At 36.8% G+C, this 16684-nt stretch overlaps 1 protein-coding gene across 2 annotated transcripts in view; it reads left to right on the forward strand.

The window, feature by feature from the left end:
- Window positions 1–16684, forward strand: part of TBC1D5 (TBC1 domain family, member 5) — a 500189-nt gene that overhangs the window by 24144 nt on the left and 459361 nt on the right. The window contains exon 2 of one of the 2 annotated variants that reach the window (XM_011977919.1): window positions 7883–7947. The gene's annotated coding sequence lies outside the window, so the exon portion shown is untranslated. Of the gene's footprint in view, window positions 1–7879; window positions 7948–16684 lie in introns of those variants that run through there. The other variant, XM_011977920.1, reaches the window with a different exon arrangement.

Here is a 16684-nt window from a genome sequence, read left to right on the forward strand (position 1 = left end):
ATCTCAATATTATTTTTAAGATTTATCCATGTTGATACATGTAACTCTTACTTATTCACTGCTATGAAATGTTCATTGTATGAATATGTAGTGAAAACCCAGCCATAATATGAAAAATGGCTTCAAATTCAGTTGCATAAAATACAGAGTTGTATTATTGTGTTGTTATTGAAAAACAGTACTTTTAGTTATCTGTACTGTTGCAAAAGTTACAAAAGTGAAAATGATGAAATTTATACTTGATATTACTGCTGAGACAGTCTGAATTAGTCACAGGGCAGTTTTTTCCTAAGTCAATCCCATTTGCTTCCACAGAAAATAAGAATTTTAGGCCGGGCGCGGTGGCTGACGCCTATAATCCCAGCACTTCTGGGAGGCCGAGGCGGGCGGATCATGAGGTCAGGAGATCGAGACCATCCTGGCTAACACGGTGAAACCCTGTCTCTACTAAAAACTTCAGAAAAAAATTAGCCGGGCGCGGTGGTGGGCGCCTGTTGTCCCAGCTACTCGGGAGGCTGAGGCAGGAGAATGGCGTGAACCCGGGAGGCGGAGCTTGCAGTGAGCGGAGATCAGGCCACTGCACTCCAGCCTGGGAGACAGAGCGAGACTCCATCTCAAAAAAAAAAAAAAAAAAAGATTTTAGCTTTATCTGAGAAATGGGCAGTGAAACTACAGACACAGAAGCCAGTCACAAAAGACCATATACTAGATGATTCTCTTCATATGAAATGGCTACAGTAGACCAATTTATGGAGGAAAAAAGCAGTTTTGGGGTTGCCAGGGCAAGGGGAATTGGTGGGAGATGAGTGACTGTTTAATGGGTATGGGGTAATTTTTGGAATTGAGTAATAAAAATGTTCTAAAATTGACTGTGGTTACCCTTACACAACTCTGTATATACTATAATCAATTGAATTGTACACTTCAAGTGGATGAATTGTATGGCATATTCATGTTTCAATATAGCTGTTAAAAAATAAGATGCATGAGTCTTTGTAGAACATGTCAATAGTATTAAAAAAAATAGAAGAAAGTAAAAAGTACTTCGCATCGCAGGTGTTCCTTTGTCAATAATTGTGGCATTATGGCATCCTTTTAAATGACTACTTAATAAACTTCATTGAGTAGATGTACTATAATTTGCTTAATTAATTTCTTAATAGTAACCATTTAGATTGTTTCCAATAAGTAATGTTGTAAGTGGGATCATTGTATATAAATTTTTGTGCACTTGTCTTTTCAGTATAAGTTTTACAAGTGAAATTGTTGGGTCAAAGATTAAGTGCATTTAACATTTTGAATCATATTTCTAAATTACCACTCAATGAGATGCTCCAGTTTGCCTTTCGCCAGTGGTACGTGATAATATATGAATGACCATGCTCTTGCCACTGCTGGATATTGTCCGTGTTTTTTGTCTTCATCAATTGGGAGGAAATTAACTTATTTTTATTTGCATTTCTTTGTGCAACTTGTTATATATCCCTTAAAAACTTGTTTTTGTTCATTTCTTGTCCCTTTTTTCTGTTGAGGTAATGATCTATCTTTGTATTAGTGTGTAGAAAGTCTTTTTATATTAAGAATATTTGGCTGAGCGTGGTGGCTCACACCTGTAATCCCGGCACTTTGGGAGGCCGAGGCGGATAAATCACCAGGTCCAGATCGAGACCATCCTGGCTAGCACAGTGAAACCCCGTCTCTACTAGAAATACCAAAAAAAAAAAAAAAAAAAAAAAAAAGCTGGGTGTGGTGGCGGGTGCCTGTAGTTCCAGCTACTCAGGAGGCTGAGGCAGGAGAATGGCATGAACCGGGGAGGTGGAGCTTGCAGTGAGTCAAGGTCGCACCACTGCCCTCCAGCCTGGACAACAGAATGAGACTCTGTCTCAAAAAACAACAACAACAACAACAACAAAAAAGAATATCTACTTTGGGTCTGCTATATTAGAGAAAAATATTTTCCAGTTTGTCTATATTTCATATTTATTTATGGTGATTTTTTTCCCATTGCACAAACGTTTTAAAGTTTTGCATAGTCATATTTGTTACTTTAAAACATCCTTAGAAATTTGGCTACATTCCAAGGTTATACAAATATTCTTTTATATAAGTTTTAAAATTATCTTGGGGCCGGGCGCCATGGCTCACGCCTGTAACCCCAGCACTTTCGGAGGCTGAGGTGGGCAGATCACGAGGTCAGGAGATTGAGATCATCCTGGCTAACAGGGCGAAACGTCTCTACTAAAAAAAAAAAAAAAATACAAAAAATGTGAAGAAGAGGAATTAAGACAGCCTTTTTTCCTCCCTCTACCTTTTAGACTTTATTTTATACTAAAGAATTAACTGGGCATTACATTTATTTAAACAGCTGTTACAGAAACAATTTTACTAGCACAGCTGCCTTTTAATAAAGTATTTGAATGTTTTCATTTTACTTTTTTGAAATTTTTTGTTTATTAGATTATACTACATTAATCAAAGACAACAATTATGTATTTTTTTATGTATCTAGTGGCTAAATTACCATTTATGTCTATTCTTCAACCTAAATTTGTAGTCTGGAATTTCCCCAAAGCACAGAATATAATTTATATTCAAATGGATTAACTTGTTCTTTGGACAGCCTAAAAAAAAAGACCAATTTATGATTTTCTATTCTATATTTTATTTTAATAAGCTAAATCGATATTTGATACTTGCTAATTTATACACACTTGTGTCCTAATTTAATAAGCCATCTGCATTTAGATTTAGTAATACATAAGATAAAACCAATACTACATACCTCTAAAGTTAATTTCTTTCTTTTCAGTTTACAGTGCCAGTTTTACACTCCATGTGCCGTCAGTGAAAATGTAGGCGGCAGACACACCACATATTTATTATCACTGAGTTCACCATATCATACAGGAAAAGTACATTAATATGCCATAGAGAAAATCTCACACACATAAACAACCACTTAGCATTTTTAAGAACATATCTGACTTATTGGTTAGCTTAAATATCTTTTGGTAGAGTTAGACACCCACGTACAGTGAGTACATTCATATAAGTTATCAGAACAATTCCTTGTGCTGGTGAATGAGCATCTCTCTTCGTCATGTATGATGGTAAAGATTATACATTATAAAGCTTTAACCTTTCCATTGGAATTCTAAATCTTGATACAATTCAGCCATTCCCAGGGTTCTTCAGATAAAGTTACACTCTGGAAAACGTTTTTCTAAAGCCTTAGTTTACATTTACATTTCTGTTTCATGCTGGGTCTCTTTTCTTGAAGTTTCTGTTGTTATTTTCTGTTTTAGGCCCATGGTGAAGTAGGGGGAGGGAGTGGGACTTTTCCTGATTTGTTTTTTCCCTGTGAATTCTATATTCTGTTGTAGGCTGTACCATGCAAAAAATTGTGTATGTGTGTGTTAGTTTTTTTCCCCTGAGACGGAGTTTCACTCTTGTTGCCCAGGCTGGAATGCGGTGGCGTGATCTCGGCTTCACTGCAGCCTCCACCTCCTGGGTTCTGGCAGTTCCCCTGCCTGGCCTCCCAAGTAGCTGGGATTACAGGCATCTGCCACCACGCCTGGCTAATTTTTTGTATTTTTAGTAGAGAAGGGGTTTCGCCATGTTGGCCAGGCTGGTCTCAAACTCCTGGTCTCAGGTAATCCACCCTCCTCAGCCTCCCAAAGTGCTGGGATTACAGGCGTGAGCCACCATGCCTGGCTGAGTGTGTGTATTTTTAAAAATAGGTACAATACTTGTTAGATTTTTTTCTCATTGTAATATTTTATAGCATTTAAGAAATATAAAAATACAGTGTATAGTTTATATGGATACTGGTCTAAACTTGAGAGAGTAGTAATAAGAGCTAATGCAGATGCGAAAAAATACGAAAGTGAATATAATTGATATATAAAGCATAAAAAGCACATGAAAGTGTTTTTCTTTTAATCTTGTATGGACATTTACTTTGCATGTAATATGGAATCAGGACTTTCTAAAAGGAAAATGTTCTAGCTTTTTCTTTTAGTGAAACAAAACAATAAGAAATTACATGTTTAAAAGTTTTTTAGTTTCCTCAGATACTTAGTTTTTGTCTCTCGTTTATATCCTAACATAGCCTCTCTCTCAAAAAAAACACCCCAGAATATTTAAAAGTTATTCTTCCTTGCAGTACATTCTAAGACCCTGTTTGTTTAACAATGTTGGGTAAAGTTTTTGCAAGCACTCTCTTTATGGGCCTGTATTCTCCTTTTTTGAGTTATTCCTTCTGGACTGGAACTATCTTAGTCATTCCATTTTATTTGACTTTAGTTAATTTCCTCAGGTGTATTTTATAGATTTTGTTAGTGTAGTATAATTTTCAGCCTCTGCCCTTTGTTCTTCCCTTCTTTTCAAGATTTTAAACTATTACATATTCACTGAGAACTCTAAAATATATAGCTCTACATTTGATCTCATTTTTCTGTTTCCATCTCTCTGTCCCCTCACAGTGAATGTCTGGAACCGGAAGCATCGTCTTGCCACTGACCTGTTTGCTCCAGTCAGATCCAGCCATTCTTTGTTCCCTCCTGTTATCCTTTAGGCTCTTTATCTTAGATCTAAGAATTTCTTGTCTTGTTCTCTCTTACCCATTATATCTCATTAGTCAATGTATTATCTTAGTAGTTTTTGCTCCTGCCAGTTCTGTAGCATTCTCAAAAGCCTAGATGACTCTTCTGCAGCCTTATTCCTGGAATACTTTAGAAGTCTCTGAATTTGTATCCCTGCTATCCTCAAATCTGTCCTGTGCATTGCTGTCAGATTAATCTTCCTAAAGCATTGCTATTACCCAGACAATCTCCTGCTTTGGAACCTTCATTGGCCCCACTTTGCCTGGAGATTGAAATTTAGACTTTTCAGCCTGGTATTTGAGGTTCGCTCGTAAATTTGTCCTAGTTTTTTCCTCCACTGGCCAGTAACAAAAATACTTTCATTTTTGTCAGGATGGTCCCAACATACTGAGAATATTTTTACATTGGCATATCCTTTTCCATTTCTCAGTGTTTTATGTCTTTTCTGCATTTTACTCTATGATGTCCTTTCTACTTTTTTTTTGGCCACTAAATCTTAACGTACTTTTTTCCAACTTTCAGCTCTTGTCTTGCGCCCTCTGTGAAGTCTTTCTGCAGTGGTTCTACTGTGATTTCACCATCATCTGAATTCCTGTTTTGCTTTGTTGCTACTCACAAAGCACTTCCTGTTCAGTATTTTGTACTATTACTTGCTTTTGTGTTTTACTTGGGTCTAGGTCCTATGTTGCTGACTGGATTTTAAGTGTTAGGAAAGCAGGGACCATGTTATATTTCTTTGAATCTCTCTTAGCCAAGTACAGTTCATTACAAATGCCCACTTATTTTTTTCCATAAATCTTAATTGGTTGCCTACACTCAAGCACCATTGATTAAAAAGTTAAACAACAAAGGTATAGACTCAGCTTTCATGGACTTTATATTCTGGAAGAGAGAGAAAGATGCTCTACAGCTAATTTCATAATTACCTACTTAGTTACAGTTGAGGAATGTGGTTTGTCATTTTTTTTTGACAATCAGAAAACCTAGAAATTTGCCTTCGTTTTTTCCCTCTGCTGTCATTGGTATTTATAATTTTTCTTACTTCACAAATAAATTTTGATAGGGTAAATTATTCTTGAAAGTGTAGGTTTTCAAATGGTCCAACTTAATTCTTCTAAATACACGTAATGCTGTATATCTGGGTAAATTCAGTAGACAACATAATGGAAAGAATGATTAATAGGTGCCTGACATTAAAATAATTATAGTGAATTTTATGTCGTTTATGTGATACGTAAACTCATGTGAAATAGTTAAAAGATAATGAAAATAATTCCAAAAGGAAGATTTTCTAAACTCAATTAGGAATTTTTAGTTAATGTACTAAAGCTATCTTTTGTAGGAGAATAAGATTAGATTAAAGGTAGATATGTTGTTCTTAGATATGTTGTTTTAGCTTCAGGTGTTTTTTTCTAGTGGCTTGAACAATGTCATATTTCATAGGCATGATTTTTTGAGGTTGTAATAACCATAGAAAGTTAATATTGAAAGAATGGCAAAATATGCAGTGAAACTAAAAATTGTTGTATTTGCAAATATAAAAATATAATTTACATAAATGTTACAGTTAGGAACATTATGAATGTAAATATGCCTTCTCTGTTCCCAGTCTTGTAATGCCATTCTTTGTCCAGTTGGAGATGAAGAGTGATGTTGAGATGGGTATTTAGCCTATTTTAACAGCTTTAAAAAAATTCAGTATCGTTGATGTAAATACGAGAAGGGAAGAGAATACTTATCTCTATTAAGTGACATAAAAAACCGTGGTAAGAATAACAGGCAGTGAATGTGTCTTAAATAGTAAAATCCCTGAAATCAGATGCTAATTATAAGCACAAGGACACTTGCTTCCTACATACTTAAATGTGTATTTTCTTTAGTCAAAGTGTAATTCAGAGTTCTTGAAGTGCTGAATATGGTCTTTGTTTTTTCATTTCCCTTTAGCATACATATTAAAAAAAAAAAGCAATAAGACACTTCTGCTGGACTGTGATTTTGATGGATATAGGTGGACTATTAAACCAAATGCTATGAAGATAAATTCAAATGTTTGCTCTCAAAAGTAAAAATAAAGGATTGTCTTTATTGTGTGATTTCCCTGCTTCTTACTATTAAAAAACAAATGTTTAGTAGTAAAGGTAAAATTATTTAAACATATTTGAGCACATTTTACTTGCTTCCTGTGGTTTATCAAGGCCTTTAAGGCTTAGATTGTGAAAGGATGTATTAATATTGGTATTAAGAGTATATTTGTTTAGATTATTATGGACTTTAAATTTTATTTTAGACATTCTCTCTGGCATCTTGTCATAAAAGTTATGTGTTGTTTTACTTCGTTAGCAGTTTTAACATTTTTAAGTATCTGAGAAGAAAAACTTCCTCTACATTTTGAACAGGGTCTTTCATTGGTGGTTTTGTAACATGTTCTTCAGTTGTTGAGAGGTGTATAGTACAGATACCCTGTTCTTAGAAAGTAATGGGCTTTTAAGTTTTAGAGTAGTAGGAAAAGTCTAATGGACTTAAACTATTTTAAAAACTTTGTTTTTAGAAAGAGAGGTATAAGAAAACCTTTTGTAATCTTGCTATTTTTTTGTTCTTAGGTATGCCTTTTATTTAGCTTTTAGTAACTTGTAATTTAAGATCACAGTTATTAGGTGTATTTCTGCATTTTATATATCACTCCCAGATGCTACAGTATTAGTTTTTATCACTGCATATTTTATGAAATGTCAGCCTTCTGTTGGCTGTTCACGCAGCATTGTTAGTGATCAAAGACACAACATAAAGGAGAGGAATCTAAACAGTTGGCTTATCTTTGTCCTTCGTTGTGACAAAAATACTCTAAAATTACTTAATTATAAAAAGTCAAATAAAGGCATCATGTAACATGCAAAGAAATAAGTATCTTTATGTTTTAGTGAAATAAAATCTCAGTGTTTAATATCAAGAAGCATAAAGAGACTTACTATCTAATTTTACAAAGTTTTCCTTGTTAAGGAATGAGGGTAATATGTGTTGTGTAATTTTGTAATACTTTGCTAAATGACAGTGCTGTGCCTAGGAAAAGCCACAAAGTGTTTGACATCGTAAGAGGTTACTCAGTATAAACCCTTAATTTTGTTACACAAATTATGTTCTAGAAAAGTGGTTATTAGCTTTTGTATGTACATTAAGTTGTATGTGAGTCAGTTTATTAAAATATTTTCTTGAATTGATCTACTTTGTATTTAAAAACTATTTCATAGATTTAAAGATCCTTTTTTTTTTCTTTATTTCAGTGATATCAATATCAAGATAAAAGTGTGGAATGGGAGAAAAATTCTCAAAGCCTGAAAGAAAATCTGTAAGAATAAAATTCTTGAATGATTTTGATCAGCTGTTGTGTATGCCCAACACAGCAGTTGGTTCAATCAATTTTGTGTTTTAGGATGGTTTTATTAAAATGAGCTGCTGCTTTTAGTAAATCATTGAGAAAGATGCTGGCTTTATACATGTCTTTTTTGGTTGGGGGCAGGGCCTACAATTGCAGCCTTGTAAGTCAGTAAAATTGGAGACAGTTCCTGGCTGCCATGAAAGTCAGTGTGTTTCTGTGTTGGTATGGGCATTTGGAAATAGAGGTAGAACGAAGATTTAGATTAAAAATGATTTTAGATAATTGTACTGTTATGGCTCTCTGCAGGAAACTGCCATTTCTAGTAAAACGTAATCATCAGCAGATAATAGGGATTTAAGTGTATCTTCAGTTTTGTGTACAGTTTCTGTTTTTATAAATGAATGAAAGTTAATTGTTTTCCGATGGAAGAATGAAATCTTTGGAAAGTAGTTTGAAAGACATAGCCACTGGATATGAGTTAGAGGCCTCAACATTTTGTCCTGATATGCATTATACAGTTACTACCCAAAGTATGGTCTGTACATAAACAGTATTGGTGTTACCTGAGATCTTCCTAGATACGCACAATCTCAGGCCTAACCCCATAACTACTAAATCAGAATCTGTGTTTCATCAAAATTCCCAGGTCATTCATATGAATATTAAACTCTGAGAAGCATTGCCATAATTCAGACCTCTCATTTTTTCTGTGTATGTGTGTTGTAATTGTGGGGTGCTCATAGTGGAGTTGGTTATCTGTAGTTCAAGAATTGGAAGAGGAAGTGGAAACTCACACCAGAATTTTAGTGGGGGCCCAGGAGTAGACAGATAGTTAATTTAGAACTCATAAGCTTTTGATCTTTAACCAGTTGCAATTTGAATCAGTAGTTACTTTGTATATTATGTAGAAAGCTTCATGTCACCCTGGTAGTATTAATCAGGTGTTTTCTTTTGGCCATGGCAGCATCTTCTCATGTTCACAGATACTTAAGATGTTTTCTGCCAGTCATAGTGTAGTAAACATTTCCAAAGTGTGTTCTATGATATATTTTTTCCAGGAGATGCTTGGAATGTAAAGATCCCATGGCCACATAAATCTGAAAGCACTGAAAGCACTACTTTCCCGTAAGAGAATCCCATTATATGCTGATGTATTAAAAGACCTGAGAACCTGGTGTAACTTAGTTTAATTCAGTATTTCCCAAATTTACTTGACTATAGCATACTTTTTTTTTTCAAAACAAACAGTCTTTTAAATTTTTTCCTTTAACATGTGCACAAACTGACTTCTTTCCACATTTATTTATCTTACTCAAAATAAGAGATATGGACAACTTCTGAAATTGTGATGTTATGCCACATAAAACATACTTTCTAATATTGCTACATATAAATGGTACTGGTATGACTCTTGTGTACCGAAGGGACTAAAGATGCAGACATTTTTGAGGATTGGAGTGATTGAGCAGTCATCATTTAGAACAGGGGTCCCCAACCCCCTGGTCATGGACTGAGACCGGTCCATGGCCTATTAGGAACGGGCCACACAGCAAGAGGTGAATGGTGAGCAGGTGAGCTCTGCCTCCTGTCAGATCAGCAGCAGCATTAGATTCTCATAGGTGTGCCAACCCTATTGTGAACTGTGTATGCGAAGGATCCAGGTTGCTCATTCCTCATGAGAATCTAATGCCTGATGATCTGAGGTGTAACAGTTTGATTTCGAAACCATCTCTCCCCACCTCCTTCCCCATTCGTGGAAAAACTGTCTTTCACAAAGCGAGTACCCGGTGCCAAAAAGGTTGGTGACTGCTGAATTAGAAAGTGAGCATAGAACTGATCCCAGTCAGATTTGATGGATGAATGAAAGAGAGAAAATTGACTATTCTTAGTGTTTGCTGGAAGGAGGAAAACCATGAGCAAAGGAATAAATTAAACATTTCAGTTGAATACATTTTTACCAAATTGCTAATAAAGAATAGGCTCTGTACTTGGCCTTGGGCAAACAGTAGTGAAAAATACTCAGTCTGCCCTCTAGTTGCTTATTGTGAGCATAGTACATTCTGATAAATGTACAAGAGTTGGAATCCAGAACATAGGATTTTCTTTGTGGATTTGTTAAAAAAAAAAAAAAAGTTGGCCAGAATACTGTATCATGGAGTGCTAGAGACAGGACATAACTGTAGTGATGGATGTTTCTGGTTAGGTAGGGGAAACAGAGGAAAGGACAATTATGGGACAGAATTTCAAAAGGTAAGATTGGGAAGACCAAACAGCCTTAGAAGTCAGAGAGCTTTTGGTACTCAAATTGCCCAGGTTTGGTTAGTTGAAGTGCATGACAGTCCTCCATCGCATATTTCAGTGCTTCCTTAATTTCTGACAAAAGAAGTTGTTGCAGGGTTATCTTTTATATGTTCTCCCCCAGCTTTGGAAGCAGCCATTTCTCTGAGAAGCTCTGATTGTTTTTTAGTGGGGAATAATATTAGCGAACAAGATGTTGGCACTAGTGTGTTGATTGCTACTGGGTCTTGGCTTTTAGGCCCTTTTAGAGGACAGAGGTAGGAAATACATAAGCTTTATATATACATATACATCTACATTTATACTTATATACACAAATGCATATTAAAAAACATGTGGACACATACATCTGCATATTGTTTTTTATTTAGAGATACACCAGTTTCTCTAATTCTAATCCATCCATGCAGGTTTCTTTCTTGGTTGCTTCTCATATTTATATGTCCCATCTTTCATAGTGAGAACCTTGGCTTCCAACAGTATCAACACATTTACTCTTTTGTTCAACTAAATAATAGATCTAAAACAGTTTCAAAATTGGTTAATCATATAAGAAACAAATACACCAAAAAAGTTTGAAAATTGTTTGAAGTTCTCCCTCCTTTCTGTACTCATTCCTGTGAATATGTAACCAAATACTATTCTCATAATTACTTAGTTCTTTCTTCCTTATTCCTTAAGTGTGGTTATGATATTAATTTGGAATGTAGTTCACTCGTATTAGTTTTCTTTCAGCTTTTGTGCCCCCTTTTCTTTATATCCTTATTGATTTAATTTTTTGAATATGTAGAAAATTACTTACTTTTCCAAAAAGTAAAACTGTACAAAAAGATATACCATAAAATTGTCACTCCATCCTCCCCATTCCACCCCATACTTTGTAGGAAACCAATTTTTATTGTTTTCTGGGCTTTACTCATTTTTATAAAGATATGCAGAGATATTTATGTTTCTTTTCTTTTCTTTTTTTACCTAAAAAGTAGCATGTATGTTCTTTTGCAGTTCAGTTTTTTCATGTATCAGTATCTCTTGGAAATTACCTCATACCAGTTTGTAGAGATTTTCCTTACTCGTTTTTGCAGGTGCTTACTACTTTGCGTGTGCCATAGTTTATTCAACCAATCTCTTATGCTTGCGCATTTAAGTAGTTTTCAATATTTTGCAATTACAAACATGCTGCAGTGATATTCATTTTCATAGTTTTAGAGGTGTATCTTCAGGGCAAATTCCTGGAAATGGGATTGCTGGTTGAAAGGGCAAATACTAAGCCCGGTGCAGTGACTTGCCTCTGTAATCCCAGCTACTTGAGAGGATCCCTTGAGCCCAGGAGTTCAAGGCTGCAGTGAGCTATGATAGAGCCATTACACCCAATCTGGGTGACAGAGTGAGACTTTGTTGCTAACAACAACAACAAAAAGGTTCAAAGGGCAAATACTTACATGGTTGTATTAGAGTATTACCCAGTCCCCTGCATGGGGGCTGTAACAGTTTGTCTTCCCACACTGCAGTGTATGAGAGTGCCTATTTCCCGACAGCCTTGCAGACAGAGTGCATTGTGAAACTTCAATTTTTGCCAAGTGATAGGTGAGAAATGGAATGTTGGATACATTTAATTTGCATTCATCGTTTATGTGTGGAGTTGAATGTCTTTTCATATGTGTAAGAGCCACTTTCCATAGGATATTTGGGCTTTTCCCCCTCAGTTTAGAAGTTCTTTGTAGGGATATTAGGCATTTATCTGTGATATATGTTGCAAAAGTTTCCTTCCAGTTTGTTACCTGTTTTATTATTTATTTTCTGATGTATTTTTGTCCTGCAAAAGTTTTATATTTGTACTTTAGTCCTAGTGAGAAAGCCTTTTCTGAATTCTTAGTTTAGGAGGAATCCCTCTCTCCTGCCCCCACCCTCCCCTCACACTTTTAAAAATACTTGTAGTTTTCTTACAATTAGATCTCTGATCCATTTGCAGTTTATTTTTATGTATGATGTGAGAAACATTGAATTTTATCTTTTTTTCTTGTCTATTGTTTAAAATGACTATAAATGTGCTAATGATTTGTTATATCACCTTTACAGAGATTAGATTTCTATCTGTAGTGGAATCTATTTCTGGACTTTCTGTTCATTTGCACTTTTCTGCCTGTTCATGTAGCAGTCCTACACTGTTTTCATTATAGAGGCTTTATAGTATGTTTTAATGCCTGTAGTATGTGTTAATGAGGTAGTCCCCTCTATTTATTTTCAGTATTTCCCAGTTTTTCTTGAACTTTTTCCATTTGAACTTCAGTATCAACTTGTCTAACTCCATGAAAAGCTTTATGATTTGTAAGTTTGTGACCTATTGATGTTGAGATGTTCTAACCAAGGACAGGGTATTTCTTTTCAGTTGTACAGTCCTACTTTTATATGTTTTAAGAATGTTTATTTTTCTTTAGTAGGTTTTGAACATTGCTGTTTATTCCTAAATATTTTACTTTTAAAAATTGCTATTTGAAAGAGACTTTCTTGAAAAAGTTCCTTTCCAAGATGGGCGAATAGAAATAGCTCCGGTCTGTAGCTCCTGGTGTGATCGACAGAGAAGGTGGGTGATTTCTGCATTTCCAACTGAGGTACCTGGTTCATCTCCCTGGGACTTGTTGGACACTGGGTGTAGCTCACGGAGGGCAAGCTGAAGCAGGGTGGGGCGTCACCTCACCTGGGAAGTGCAAGGAGTCAGGGATTTTCCTTTTTAGCCAAGGGAAGCTGTGACAGACTACACCTGGAAAAACGAGACACTCCCGCCCAAATAAGGCGCTTTTCCCATGGCCTTAGCAACCAGCAGACCAGGAGATTCTCTCCCATTCCTGGCTCAGCGGGTCCCACACCTACGGAGCCTTGCTCACTGCTAGCACGGCAGTCTGAGATCTAACAGTGAGGCTGCAACCTGACTGAGGGAGGGGTGTCCGCCATTGCTGAGGCTTAAGTATGTAAACAAAGTGGCCGGGAAGCTCGAACTGGGTGGAGCCCACCGCAGCTCAGCAAGGCCTACTGCCTCTGTAGACTCCACCTCTGTGGGGTGGGCATAGCTGAAAAAAATGCAACAGAAACTTCTGTAGACTTAAATGTCCCTGTCTGACAGCTCTGAAGAGAACAGTGATTCTCCTAGCACAGCATTTGAGCTCTCAGAATGGACAGACTGCCTCCTCAAGTGGGTTCCTGACCCCCGTGTAGCTTAACTGGGAGACACCTCCCAGTATGGGCTGACAGACACCTCACACAGTTGGGTGCCCCTCCGGGAACGAAGCTTCCAGAGGAAGGATCAGGCAGCAATATTTGCTGTTCTGCAGCCTTCTCTGGTGATACCCAGGCAAACAGGTTCTGAAGTGGACCTCCAGCAAACTCTAACAGACCTGAAGCTGAGGGACCTGAGACTGTTAGTAGGAAAACTAACAAACAGAAAGGAACAGCATCAACACCAACAAAAAGGACATCTACACCAAAACCCCATCTGCAGGTCACCAACATCAAAGACCAAAGGTAGATAAAACCACAAAGATGGGGAGAAACCAGAGCAGAAAAGCTGAAAATTCTCAAAACCAGAGCACCTCTTCTCCTCCAAAACATCGCAGCTCCTCACCAGCAACGGAACAAAGATAAATGGAGAATGACTTAGACGAGTTGTCAGAAGTAGACTTCAGAAGGTCAGTAATAACAAACTTTTCTGAGCTAAAGGAGCATCTTCGAACCCATCACAAGGAAGCTAAAAACCTTGAAAAAAGGTTAGACGAATGGCTAACTAGAATACACAGCGTAGAGAAGACCTTAAATGACCTGATGGAGCTGAAAACCATGGCACGAGAACTTCGTGATGCATGCACAAGCTTCAATAGCTGACTTGGTCAAGTGGAAGAAAGGGTATCAGTGATTGAAGATCAAATTAATGAAATAAAGCGAGAAGACAAGTTTAGAGAAAAAAGAGTAAAAAGAAGCGAACAAAGCTTCCAAGAAATATCGGACTATGTAAAAAGACCAAATCTACGTTTGATTGGTGTACCTGAAGGTGACATGGAGAATGGACCCAAGTTGGAAAACAGTCTTCAGGATATTATCCAGAAGAACTTCCCCAACCTAGCAAGGCAGGCCAACATTCAAATTCAGGAAATACAGAGAACACCGCAAAGATACACCTGGAGAAGAGCAACCCCAAGACACGTAATTGTCGTATTCACCAAGGTTGGAATGAAAGAAAAAATGTTAAGGGCAGCCAGAGAGAAATGTCGAGTTACCCACAAAGGGAAGCCCATCAAACTAACAGTGGATCTCTCGGCAGAAACCCTACAAGCCAGAAGAGAGTGGGGGCCAATATTCAACATTCTCAAAGAAAAGAATTTTCAACCCAGAATTTCATATCCAGCCAAACTAAGCTTCATAAGTGAAGGAGAAATAAAATCCTTTACACACAAGCAAATGCTGAGAGATTTTGTCACCACCAGACCTTCCTTACAAGAGATCCTGAAGGAAGCACTAAACATGGAAAGGAACAATGGTACGAGTCACTGCAAAAACATGCCATATTGTAAAGACCATCGATGGTATGAAGAAACTGCATCAATTAATGGGAAAAATAACCAGCTAATATCATAATGACAGGATCAAATTCACACATAACAATATTAGCCTTAAATGTAAATGGGCTAAATGCCCCAATTAAAAGACACAGACTGGCAAATTGGATAAAGAGTCAAGACCCATCAGTGTGCTGTATTCAGGAGACCCATCTCACGTGCAGAGACACACATAGGCTCAAAATAAAGGGATGGAGGAAGATCTACTGAGCAAATGGAAAGTAAAAAAAAAGCAGGGGTTGCGATCCTAGTCTCCGATAAAACAGATTTTAAACCAACAAAGATCCAAAGAGACAAAGAAGGCCATTACATAATGGTAAAGGGATCAATTCAACAAGAAGAGCTAACTGTCCTAAATATATATGCGCCCAATACAGGAGCACCCAGACTCATAAAGCAAGTCTTTACAGACCTACAAAGAGACTTACACTCCCACACAATAATAATGGGAGACTTTAACATTCCACTATCAATATTAGACAGATCAATGAGACAGAAGGTTAACAAGGATATCCAGGACTTGAACTCAGCTCTGCACCAAGCAGACCTAATAGACATCTACAGAAGTCTCCACCCCAAATCAACAGAATATATATTCTTCTCAGCACCACATTGCACTTATTCTGAAATTGACCACATAATTGGAAGTAAAGCCCTCCTCAGCAAATGTAAGAGAACGTAAATCACAACAAACTGTCTCTCAGACCACAGTGCAATCAAATTAGAACTCAGGATTAAGAAACTCATCAAAACTGCACAAATGCATGGAAACTGAACAATTTGTTCCTAAATGACTACTGGGTAAATATCGAAATGAAGGCAGAAATAAAGATGTTCTTTGAAACCAATGAGAACAAAGACGCAACATACCCAAATCTCTGGGACACATTTAAAGCAGTATGTAGAGGGAAATTTATAGCTCTAAATGCCCACAAGAGAAAACAGGAAAGATCTGAAATCGACACCCTAACATCACAATTAAAAGAACTAGAGAAGGAAGAGCAAACAAATTCAAAAGCTAGCAGAAGGCAATAAATAAGATCAGAGTAGAACTGAAGGAGATAGAGATATAAAAAACCCTTCAAAAAAATCAGTGAATCCAAGAGCTGGTTTTTTTTTGAAAAGATCAGCAAAATTGATAGACTGCTAGCAAGACTAATAAAGAAGAAAAGAGAAAAGAATCAAATAGAGGCAGTCAAAAGTGATAAAGGGGATATCACCACTGATCCCACAGAAGTACAAACTACCATCAGAGAATACTATAAACACCTCTACACAAATAAACTAGAAAATCTAGAAGAAATGGATAAATTCCTGGACACATACACCCTGCCAAGACTAAACCAGGAAGATGATGAATCTCTGAATAGAACAATAACAGGCTCTGAAATTGACACAATAATTAATAGCCTACCAATCAAAAAAAGTCCAGGACCAGATGGATTCACAGCTGAATTCTACCAGAGGTACAAAGAGGAGCTGCTACCATTCTTTCTGAAACCATTTCAATCAATAGAAAAGAGGGACTCCTCCCTAACTCATTTTATGAGGCCGGCATCATCCTGAGGCCAACGCCTGGCTGAGACACAGAAAAAAAGAGAAGTTTAGACCAATATCCCTGATGAACATCGATGTGAAAATCCTCAATAAAATACTGGCAAACCAAATCCAGCAGCACATCAAAAAGCTTATCCACCACGATCAGGTTGGCTTCATCCCTGGGATGCAAGGCTGGTTCAACATTAGCAAGTCGATAAACGTAATTTATCACATAAAGAGAACTAAGGACAAAAACCACATGATTA

This window comes from Mandrillus leucophaeus, unplaced genomic scaffold (genome assembly GCF_000951045.1).
Source record: "Mandrillus leucophaeus isolate KB7577 unplaced genomic scaffold, Mleu.le_1.0 Scaffold186, whole genome shotgun sequence".
Taxonomy (NCBI): domain Eukaryota; kingdom Metazoa; phylum Chordata; class Mammalia; order Primates; family Cercopithecidae; genus Mandrillus; species Mandrillus leucophaeus.